A 10,761-nucleotide genomic window follows, 5' to 3' on the forward strand; every position below is an offset into this window, starting at 1 on the left:
AAATGACAACAAAACATTAAATCAAATTTTTGGTTGTAGTTGGCATGAGAACTGTATCATGACAAAGTTCAGGTTTTGTATTGAGCCCATGAAAAACACAGGTGACAAACACTCTGGAACTCAACCAGCTCAGCAGAACGCTTTGATGCTCTAACAGCATAACTTCATCCAAATGAAAATTTCAGCCTCATTTTCTGAATCTTCTTAATCAAATTGGTTTCCCTCTAACTCTTTTGTCCTGTTGCTGGGTGTAGGTAGGGATTACGTTGTAGCGACAGTGCCAGTTAGGCTTGAATGAAGAAACATCCGAATAAATTAACAAGGTGCAAATGCTGCCAGCGCAGCGAGCACAGTTTATGTGTTTTAATATCTGAATTTACAACTATGTGCTCCCCCTGGAGGAGTTCTGTAACCTGTTCTTTGTGCATTTGTATTTTTTTATTATTTTCCACAGCCTAGGTTTTTCATCCCACAATATTGTTTTTAATTGTTTGGGATATTTGTTATTGTTTTAACCCAACTGTTTTCACGCAAAAAAGACAAATAAGTAGCACGTTGCATTGCTAATGAGGATAACTGTACTTCAGTGGACATAATACTCATCTTGCAATCTGAAAGTTGTGTGTTTGTTTCCAGTTTCTGACTTGGGACAGATGCTAACATTGTTTTTTGAAGACTGTCACTGATTATTCTAGAAATCTGACTAGACAGCTCTTCTCTTTCGATATTTTTTAACTTCTTATTATCCAATTCATTCCTTCCATTAATTCATATGCTAAGTTAATTGTTAGCATATCAGACGAAGATATGTAGTTTTGAGTGATGATTTACTGAAGGGAGGAGTATTGGAGATGGTAGAAAGTTATAGAAAAAGAAGACACTTTCAGACACCTTGAAGTCATCTTTTGACCAAAAATGATTCATAACAAACAATAGGCAATGTTAGAAATGTTCTAGGAAAATTCTGCAACACATAATTATTCCAAATTCTCATTTACTTTCCAAGAACTTCCTGTCCTTTTGTTGATGCCCTCATGTCTCCATCTGACCTTTGTGACACAGTTCTGTGGTGGAATAGAAATCATGGAGGCTGAAGCCTTCTGTTCTGCAGTGTCACATGAGTTACTATAACACTGAACTTTTAGTATTTCGTGTTCATTTTTTGAAATTGCACAGTGTGCTTTGCCTAATGCACTACTCCATAAGCTACTTGACTGCTGTGAAAAAAAACTGAATAGACAGGTTGGAGATGACTGCACCCTCTTCTCACTTGTAACTCAATATGAAGAAATGATATGTGCATGTAGCCCATGTTCTCTAGAGTTTATACAGTATAGTGGGAACTTTGAACTTAGTTTAAACATATTTAGGTGGCAAATTATAAGCAAGATTTAATTCACATTAACCTGTCTTAACCAAATTTAGATTTAGTTATTGCTAAAAATTAACTTTCGCAGCACAGTAAGCAACACATACACCTTACTGACATGTCATAGATTGGAAAGGTTGTAGTATTTTACATCGGTTTTATCCTAAATATTTTTAGACCCTGTGATGCAAGTTTTGGATATCCCAGTTTAAATGTTAAGACACATTGTACGTTAAAGTTTTTCATGAGTGGAGCTCACTTTTTTCGAGAATCTAAGCTGAACAATGCTGAGGGTTTGTTTTTGTTTTTTTTTTTTCCATTTTAAGCCTAGAGTGACGCAATTCAACCAGTTCACAGAAAATATGTACATTATCATTCTTTTGAGAGGAACATTTGTTACTTTTTTCAGAAAGGATGCACAGCTGCAGTCCAAGAAATAAGAATTAAGCAGAGTTGATCAAAGAAATGAGGCTGGAGCTTACTGCAATCTGTTGCTTCTAACATCTTTCTGAGACCATACATATAGGGTAAGACACCAAAAATAGCAGCACATATGTCGTCTACATGATTAAAGATTTTTTAGCATCAGGATTTTCAGACTTTGACTTTGCAGTTCTTCAAAAGCGATTACAATTGTAAACACAGACTTAATTAACCACCGTTCAGTCAAAATCAGTGACTCATTTTTCATTCTGACGATAGTGGCCTTATAATATGAAAATGAAAGCAGGTGAGCAGAGAATTCAACCTCAACAGTGTGCAGGTTACATGAGCAGATAGAAGAGAGGAGAATAGAACAGATCTCAATGAGAGTTGGTACACGCTCTAGTCAATGTACTAACAGTTGAATTATAAAAAGAGAGACATATTTTAGAACTGTAAAATAAGAAAAAAGGAACCTAAACAAAAGCGTGTTTATAATGGAGCTGTGTTGGTGGTGAACTATGAACATGAATGAAGATGAATTAAACTAGAATCTGTCCTCTCCAATGATGAATTGGCACAGATCAGATGGAAGGAAAAAAAAACAAAAAAACAGCAGCTTTGATAGTAAAAGCTTGACGAAACATAAAGGCTTCTTTCTTTTTACCTCTTTGATCATTCGCAACAAAATATTTGTTACGTAATATGAAAAACAAAAAGAAAAACACCAAGCATGTTAAATCAGACACAAGAAAAAATGTACAAATATGCTGAACTAGTGACTCATGTTTTATAAGCAGCATCCGTATTTTAAGAGCATTAGAATAGATATTTAAATAAATAATAAACAACTGAGACTGATTCTCCTAGGATGCCTATAAAATAACAGACCTGAGGCAATACCATCAGCCGAAAGGCCATCCAGCTTGTCAGACTTGTTCCAATTGTGGTTTTGGAGCAGAGATCCACCAGAGACACAGGTCTCATTATTCTCACTTTCATTTGAAAAATACTTTGCAAATTCTTCCTTCCTGACTCCAGCTGCTGTCACTTATTGTGCCATCATTGAGCAGAACAGTTCTGGATGATAAACTCCATCTCTGCACATTTGCATATTCCCTCCAGAGTCACAAAGTCTGCACTGGCCCCAGCTGTCTCCACAGGTGAGAGGGCAGACCGTTACTGGAAGAAAAAAAAAAAAAAAAAAGTTTCTTGATAAGATAATTGCACAGACACAGCAATTAAGCGATATGGCCGAATGTGTTGTTTAAGGCTCCTGAATTTATGTAGTCAATTGTTGTGTGGTGCATTACCTTGACAATCTCTTTGGGCTTTAATTATTGGAACACTTAAAGTGTGTTGTGGAGTTCATCAGCGCTCCGTAACTCTCAACACGGGGCTGCCAAGAAAGAAACGAGTTAGTGGGCGGGGAGCAATTAGAGTGGAGAGCAGCTTCCACTCAACTCCTGTCCCACAGGAATTTTGTCTTCACATTTTGGTTCCAGTCAATAATTCAGCTGTTGGATTTAACCATTTGTCATCACATCACACTCCCCTCTGGCACTTTGACTGGCTCTTGGAGCGACCGGAGAAAAAGCAGAAAGGAGCTGTTGGAGTGAAACATTGCATCAACACCGGTCAGCTCGGAATAGAGGAAGTGAAAGGATTTTTATAAATTTCAAACGGAGCTAAAAAAAAAAAAATGTTTTAAAGTTATTAATGTTAACATTGCTTTTCCAGCATCCCAGGTGGTTATTGCTTTGGGTCTTTTGATGTACTTCACACAGAAGTGTTACAAAGATATGCGCACTCCAGTTTCTAGATTTGATGTACTTTTCAGAGTAAAACTTTTCAGAGTTTGTACATGAAGAAGTTGAAGAGACAAAAGCAGTAGACTGAAAGCCAACTACTAGACTGAGAGCTTGTTAACTAAACGTGACGCCTTAAGTCCCTTGCCGAAATTTTCAAAACACTTGAAGTTTTGTTTATTTTTATTTTTTTTGTCACCAGAAATTTGAATGTATAAATCAAAAATAGTGCTCAGTTGTGAATATATATGTTCAGTTTATTTTGCAAACAAAACTCTGAAAAGTGTTGCATTAATTTGTATAAAATGTCTTTTACTTTGATAGCCGTAAGTAGAACAAGTTGCCTTTAGCACTGTTGAACTCATTATCTGCAAACCTCTCAAAACTACAGCTGTTAACATGAATTGGCAGAGGAGCTTTAATTCAAGAAGAAGCCAATAGGCCTCTTTTAACTCTGGAAGAGCTGCAGAGATCCACAACTCAGGTGGGAGAGTCTCTTGGATAATTCAGTTCTTTATCTACTGTTTTTTTGTTTGTTTGTTTGTTTTTTTAAGAGTGACCTGTTCTCACGCGCTGGGCATGAATTGTTCATTCTAATAAAACTTGGTAGCACATGTTCAATACACACTGCTCCTTCTGTTGTCCTGACCCACCAGCAAACAAAATAAAGAAATAAAAAAAAAGCCTGCAATAACTAGACATTAGGAGCAGATTCAAAGACCCAAACTCACTAAATTTTAGGCTCATCTGTAGTTGAAACGTTGTTGCAAAACTCAGTTTTTTTCCCACCAATATAAACTGACATTTTGTAATTCAATGCAGTGAAAACAATAAAATCATATTTTAAGTTATACTTGCTAAAACGTTTTTTTTTCTTTGTTTGTTTGTTTGTTTTTTCCAGGAATTAGATTTTAATTTATTGCAACAGCACCAATTGTCAGCAACAGCACGGGCATTTTTTTAAAAGCAGGAGGATCTCAAATCTAAGACCATGCTGTCTGAGAGAATGACTATGACAGCAGATAAAATGTTTACCACTTCACTGTAAATATTTTACCAAAAAGCAGAAAAAACTTTCCACTCCAGCAAAATTTCATATTTGGAAAATGTCAACTTTCAAAGCTCTAATTGCTTTGGCTTGTTTTTCCATCTGGAATGAGAGACTAAACCTCCTTAGGCCAAATGTTTTCCCAAAACATTCACTGTTAAACTGACCCAAGAGCCATTTCATAACTCAGTAGTCCAAAATGACAAAAAATCTGAGCTTTACCAAACCTTCTCAGAGTGCCCTCATTTTACACAGATTGAGAGCCTGATTGAGGTGGCGGAGCTATATCAAAACAGATTAAAATAATCTTTGAGTGCACACTCACAGTTCCCTTTAAAACCCATTAGGTTCAGCTCAGATTAACCGAGACTAACACAGAAAAAAAAAAAAAAGTGTTTATCTAATTATAAGTGAGCGTCAGATATCAGCAGGCTTTTTGATGGGTATTTAAAGCCTCAAAGGACCAGATGTAAGGCAGGAAATATGTCAGTAATTAAAAACATCTCTAATGTTAATCAACACCCACACGCCACAAAGTCTTGGGGTGTTTTCACACCTGAGGTGTTTACCTCACTTAAAGCAAACTCTGGTTCGTTTTCCCCCCTAGGATGTGAACTGCACATGAGTGGGTGGGGTGAGAATAGGAGACGGAGGGCGGCGGGGGGGATTGTTTATGGTGCGAATGTGATCAGACCTCGATCCAGCAGGCTACCAGGTTTATGCTGCAAGCTTCAGCCAAATGCCTTTCCATAGGCAGGTTTACTGTAAACGGTAAACAAACAAATAATCAATGCTGAAGTGTTTTATCATTTAGCACCAGTGCAACTTTTGAGTGATTTTTTTCTAAATATTTCGATATACTGCTCAGATAATTTTGCCTAAAATCACACTCACTAATGCTGTGATGGTTGACCTGTGTTTCCTATTGGCTCAGAGCACAGCATCTGCTTCCTGTATTACATTTCAGTGATGGTTCTAGTTCCTTGGAGATTTCTATGTGTGAAAAGAAACCAAACCACCTGAAAACTGTTAGAAGTTAACAAACTCATCAACCGATTTGGATCAAAGTAAAACTAGAGAGGCAAGAGGGCCTTAAAGTTCAACCCTTACAGTGATCATTACTTGAGAAGTTGGATGCAAATTTAAGATGCTTCAGTAGAGCACAGTTGACCTCCAGTACTGGGAGAGGTTCAGGACCACAACCGCCTGTGGATTGCTGGGTAAAAACATTAAAGAGATTTGAAGAATGCTTTGAAGTCTGAATGTTCATACAGACATGTATCTTAGTTGCAGTCTGAAATTGATTCAGGGCAATTAATCCATGTTTGCCATACGTTGCAAAACAAAGCTAACATGGAAGAAACTGAAACCAAAAACCACAAAGTTGCTGCAGAAAATATTGTAAACATATGAATAAGCTTGCTAAAGTATGTTCAACATGCCCCATCTTGACAAATTATTGATAAGCATCACAACAGACTTCTGGATAGATGCTACATGTGATTTCATACACATTTTACAACACAAACTACTGCGTACTTAGTGCATTCAGCTTATTTTAGACACATTTTAAAACTTCTGAGCCTACTTTTCTTGTCGAGCATGCAAGAAAGTTTTATCTTTCTAGTGTAGCTACAGAGCAACTCAGAGAACCAGTTTCTGTTCTCCAGCTAAATCTTTGTATTTGAAGGGGGTGTAGATCTGTCCTCCTAGGAGCCCTCTTTGAATGTTTTCCTCCTTTAGACCTTAATTTGACCTCCAGTTACTGTTAACTTAAATTTCCTAATTGCATTACAAACTGAGCAACGCTCCTTTTAAAAATGCTTTTCTATGTTCTTTTAGGCAACTTTTTGGCTTTTCAAGCATCAATTATTCATAAGCTCAGAGTAGTGAGCAGCAGCTTAGAGGAGCCAAGGACCGCTGCTTGTCAGGACATGATTTGAGAGCACTGCTGAAGCTTTGAAGTTTGCAGCACTTGATCAATCTTAAAGATGAAATGAATGAACCATTCACCCAACAGACTGATTAGGATTCGAGGCTGATGGGAATTTGTTTAGGTAGGAAATTTCAAGGAGGATATTCTTCTCTTCATTTAATGGAATTAAAACATAAAATCAATCTTCTAAAATGGTCAAAAGATATTTTTTCTATTTAATTGGTAGGAAATAAAAGATGACAATTTCACTCGCATATTTTCAACAATTGCCGACTTTGTATCAGCAAAAGTTGCTGTTAATCTTTTAAGTTTGTAGTGATCCGTAGATCTTTTGGCTTTCTGAATGTCTTACAAAGTTTTCTTTTCATCTTTGGGTGCTTGCTGTAATGTGTTGATGGTGGAGGAGAGAAAAAATAATATTAATAGCAGGTGAAAAGTTTGTCATTTGAAAGATAGAGAAAACGTATTAGTTGTATGTTAATTGTCATAGTGCCTTAAAAAGCCTTCTTACCGCTGGACTTTTATGTTTTGTCAAATGACAAACACAATGACGTGACTTCCACTTAAAGCAGTTTTATGTGATAGGCCATCACAAAGTTATACAGAATAGCAAAGTGGAAGGAAAATTATATTTGATTTTCAATTTTCTTTTCACAAAGAAAACTTACTCAATACTTTAGTAAAGCCACCTGTCAGTGCAATTGCAGCTTTAATTTTTTTTTTTTTTTTGATGTGTCTGTACAAACTTTGGACATTCAGAGATGGAGGTTTTTGTTGTTCTTTGCATAATAGCTCAGGCTCAAACAGATTGGATGGAGAGAATCTGTGAACACTGGTTCTACGGTTTTACCACATACTCTCAAATGGATTTAAACCCAGATGTTCACAAGGTCTTTTTAAAACATGCGATTTGGTTTGTTTAAGTTTATTTATTGAAACTCTGACAGTGTTTATGTGTCTGAAGTCTTTTGCAGCGTCTAAATCCACAGGGCTGCAATGTATTTAGCACCATCCATCTTAACTCTGACCAGCTTTACTAACTGTGCCTGTGAAAAGCTCCTTCACAGCAGGGATCGTATTTCAATGTGGACATCCTGCTGATGTCCTGTGTTACTTTATTTTATTGTATTTAATTAATTTTCTGGGTAATAAGATTTGAATTCAAATACATGCTTCACTTTTCAGATTTGTATTTGTGAAAAGCTTAAACCTTATTTCACTTTCCTTTCTCCACTCTTCATACTTATGTGCTCCTTTGTGTTACTTACTCATAAGAAAACCCCAATAAAATTGATTGATATATTGTTTTGTAACATGACAAAATGTGAAAACATTCAAGTATGAATACTTTTGCAAGTTATAGAATTTCAGAAACACTTTATATTTACTAAAACAATTTCATGTGTGTTAGCTGTGTTAGCTTTTGTGTTTTTGATAATCATTTAACATGTAAAATAGTAAATTTTGTCGCGTTTTCTAACCTAAAACACATTTTTTAAATTCTCATGTGGTGTAACTTCACAATCTCCAGCGGCTGCTTGGTTTCTGTCAGAACTATTGGTTTGGTAATGTGGATCATCCAGTAATAATTCTTATCTTTTTTTATGATATTTTAAAATCTTTTTAAAGTAAACTCCATTGCGGGATTTTAGAATTTACTCCGTTTTGTATTTGCAATTGACACAACAATGGATGCTGTGCATGCCACAGTTAAACGTTACAAAACATTCAGAAAATCCTCAGATGCGAGACAAAAAGAAAAAAAAAGATTGGAAAGCAGCTAAAGTACATGGACGATATTTGATAAACCTTCAGAAAGCCTGAATTGAAAATCAGGTTCCATGTGTTGAATCAATTTTGAATACTAAAAATTGTTGGCCTCCTCGTTTGTCTAATGTTGTAGGAAGTTTCTTTGGGTTTCAAACTCTTAGTCAGACAGCTAATATTTCAAACTTTCCTGTGTGCTGTATGAAAAAAGCTAGAATAATGTTAAAGTATTGTATGCATATATATATATATATTTTTTTTTTTTGCAGATTTAAGAAAAATCTTAAATATGTTTTCCAATAGTTCCAATCTTATTATGAAACTGTGCCAGAATGAAACCTAAAGTTTGGTTTTGCGCATCGGTCAGGAGCCACTGAAAGAAAATCTGGGTGGAATATTTTTAGATTGTGTAAATTATTACAATTCATGCAGTTGAAGTTGTTCAGGACCAAACATTTCAATACAAACACAACCTACAATTCCATCATTAATTGCCATTTATTAGTATCAAACCACTGCTACAAAATCACATCAAACATCATGAAAATGGACTTGCATACGTGCTATTCACAATGTAAGCTTTAAAGTAATTAAAGTACATGAATTGTTCTCATTTCTGGACAAATATCAGTATATATTATAATTTTTTATATATATATTTTATATAGAGATATATCAATACCACTTGAAAAGCTTACATATCAATCCTCTGACCTAGAGCCTATGAATGTACAACTATGCCCCTGGTGGCCGAAGGACTCTCCAACACAAGTAAACATTTTAAATCCCCACCACATGTTTTTTTTCAGCAATAAGATATAAATATAACACAGTCAGAAAAGATGAAAGTCCAAACAGTCTTTGAAAATCCCATTCCCACTTTGTGCAAAAAGAACCATAAATGATGGTAAATACATTTCATCTATAGTAATGAAGAGAGGAAATGCCGCATCTCAGACATTGGACTCGTCGCCGAGGAGAAACACAATACAGCCCGAGCTACAAAGAACTAATTTCCTGTGTCAGTCAGAGAGCGCCAAACTACGTGTAATCTGCCATTGGAAGGGTGAAAAACAAATAAAATAGGATTACATTTGCTGTCAGTCAAATAATGACTTTTCTCTGTGCCAATCCTTTTCAATCCTTGTTAAAAAGTTGCCTCAGGCTCCGTTTAAAAAAAAACAACAACAAAAAAACAAACACAATTTGTGATTCAGTCATCAGCCTGATGAAGGGTCCTGCTTCAGATAGCTCGCTTTAAAACCCAGGCATTATCTCGGGCTCTGCATCATTGGCTGGCAACTTATTTTCCAGTTCACTGGAAGTAACCAGGGACAGGTTGACAAATACTTCATGCAACCTTTTTCTTTCTATTTTTTTTTCTTCTTTTCAGACCCTCTCACATTTGGAGCTGCTGTGTTTTCAGACAGATTGAAAAGAAATCAGCGGATCACACCAGTAAATTACTCACTTCCTGTGCACACATTGTAAGAGAGAAATGAAAAAGTCTTGCTTCAAAAAATATATATTTCTATTTAGAAGTGAATCAGACTTTCTTAGAAAAACTGGTTATATGGAGTGCTTTTTTTTCTTCCTCATTCTGCACAGGGTTGACAGGAGGGATAGATTCTGCCTGCTGTGCAACAAACGTATCTACCAAACTGCATGTTCTTGAAAACAGAGAGGATTTTTTTTTTGATACTGACAACTCAGTATGCTGCTCAGGGAAGAGGTCTGGTGACTGCAGGAGCCCTGGCGTGCAGCACGACACAATCTCCAACTTAAAACTGACAGAGGCACAGGAAGAGCTTCATTAACCACAAGGTCAGGAGGAATCCCCATTTCTCACAGCCGCCTCCCGTCTCCTGTTTGCGCTGACCACAGAACGCTGTTTGTGATGAGCCACAAAACCCCGACACAATGCTAATCACTTCTTCGGCCAGCACTTTGAGATGCAGGGGTAGTGGTGCAAGGGAGACTAATTCAGAGGAGCTGCAAACAAAAAAGGCATTGATGGCAGATTCACAAAACTCGTCTTTTATTCGTTAAAACAGAAAACTGTCAGAGTGGACAATGTTTGTCCCACATGGGTTAATCCAAACTACTTGGTGTTCTGTAGGAGGCAGTATGTCAACAATACTGTGCAAATTTTATTTTACAAACAACAATGTTGACATACGACAAAAAGCAGTTGTTTTGTTTGAACTTTGATTTGAGTGGAAGCCTGATTCTTAAAACTGCGGATCGATCAAAATTACTTGGATTATAAAGACATTTTCTTGCTTTTGCCATATTTGTGGGAAAAATGGCAGGACAGATATAAGTTACACTTGATGAAAACAATGCCAGAGATTTACCAGAGGGACTATCGTAGAATAAAATATCAGAGATTTGTATGAGTTCATGCTGA

The 10,761-nt window shown here is 36.3% G+C and overlaps 1 protein-coding gene and 1 long non-coding RNA gene across 2 annotated transcripts in view; both read right to left on the reverse strand.

Moving 5' to 3' along the window:
- negr1 (neuronal growth regulator 1) overlaps positions 1-10,761 on the reverse strand; it is a 280,810-nt gene that overhangs the window by 93,499 nt on the left and 176,550 nt on the right. The gene's annotated exons all lie outside the window — the stretch shown is intronic.
- On the reverse strand, positions 1,695-3,721 carry LOC103130717 (uncharacterized). The gene is made up of 2 exons (XR_475251.2): positions 3,106-3,721; positions 1,695-2,974 (listed from the first exon to the last, which is right to left on the reverse strand). It is a non-coding gene; the product is annotated as an uncharacterized LOC103130717 (long non-coding RNA).

This window comes from Poecilia formosa, unplaced genomic scaffold (assembly GCF_000485575.1).
Source record: "Poecilia formosa unplaced genomic scaffold, Poecilia_formosa-5.1.2 Scaffold10, whole genome shotgun sequence".
In the NCBI taxonomy this organism is placed as follows: Eukaryota; Metazoa; Chordata; class Actinopteri; order Cyprinodontiformes; family Poeciliidae; genus Poecilia; species Poecilia formosa.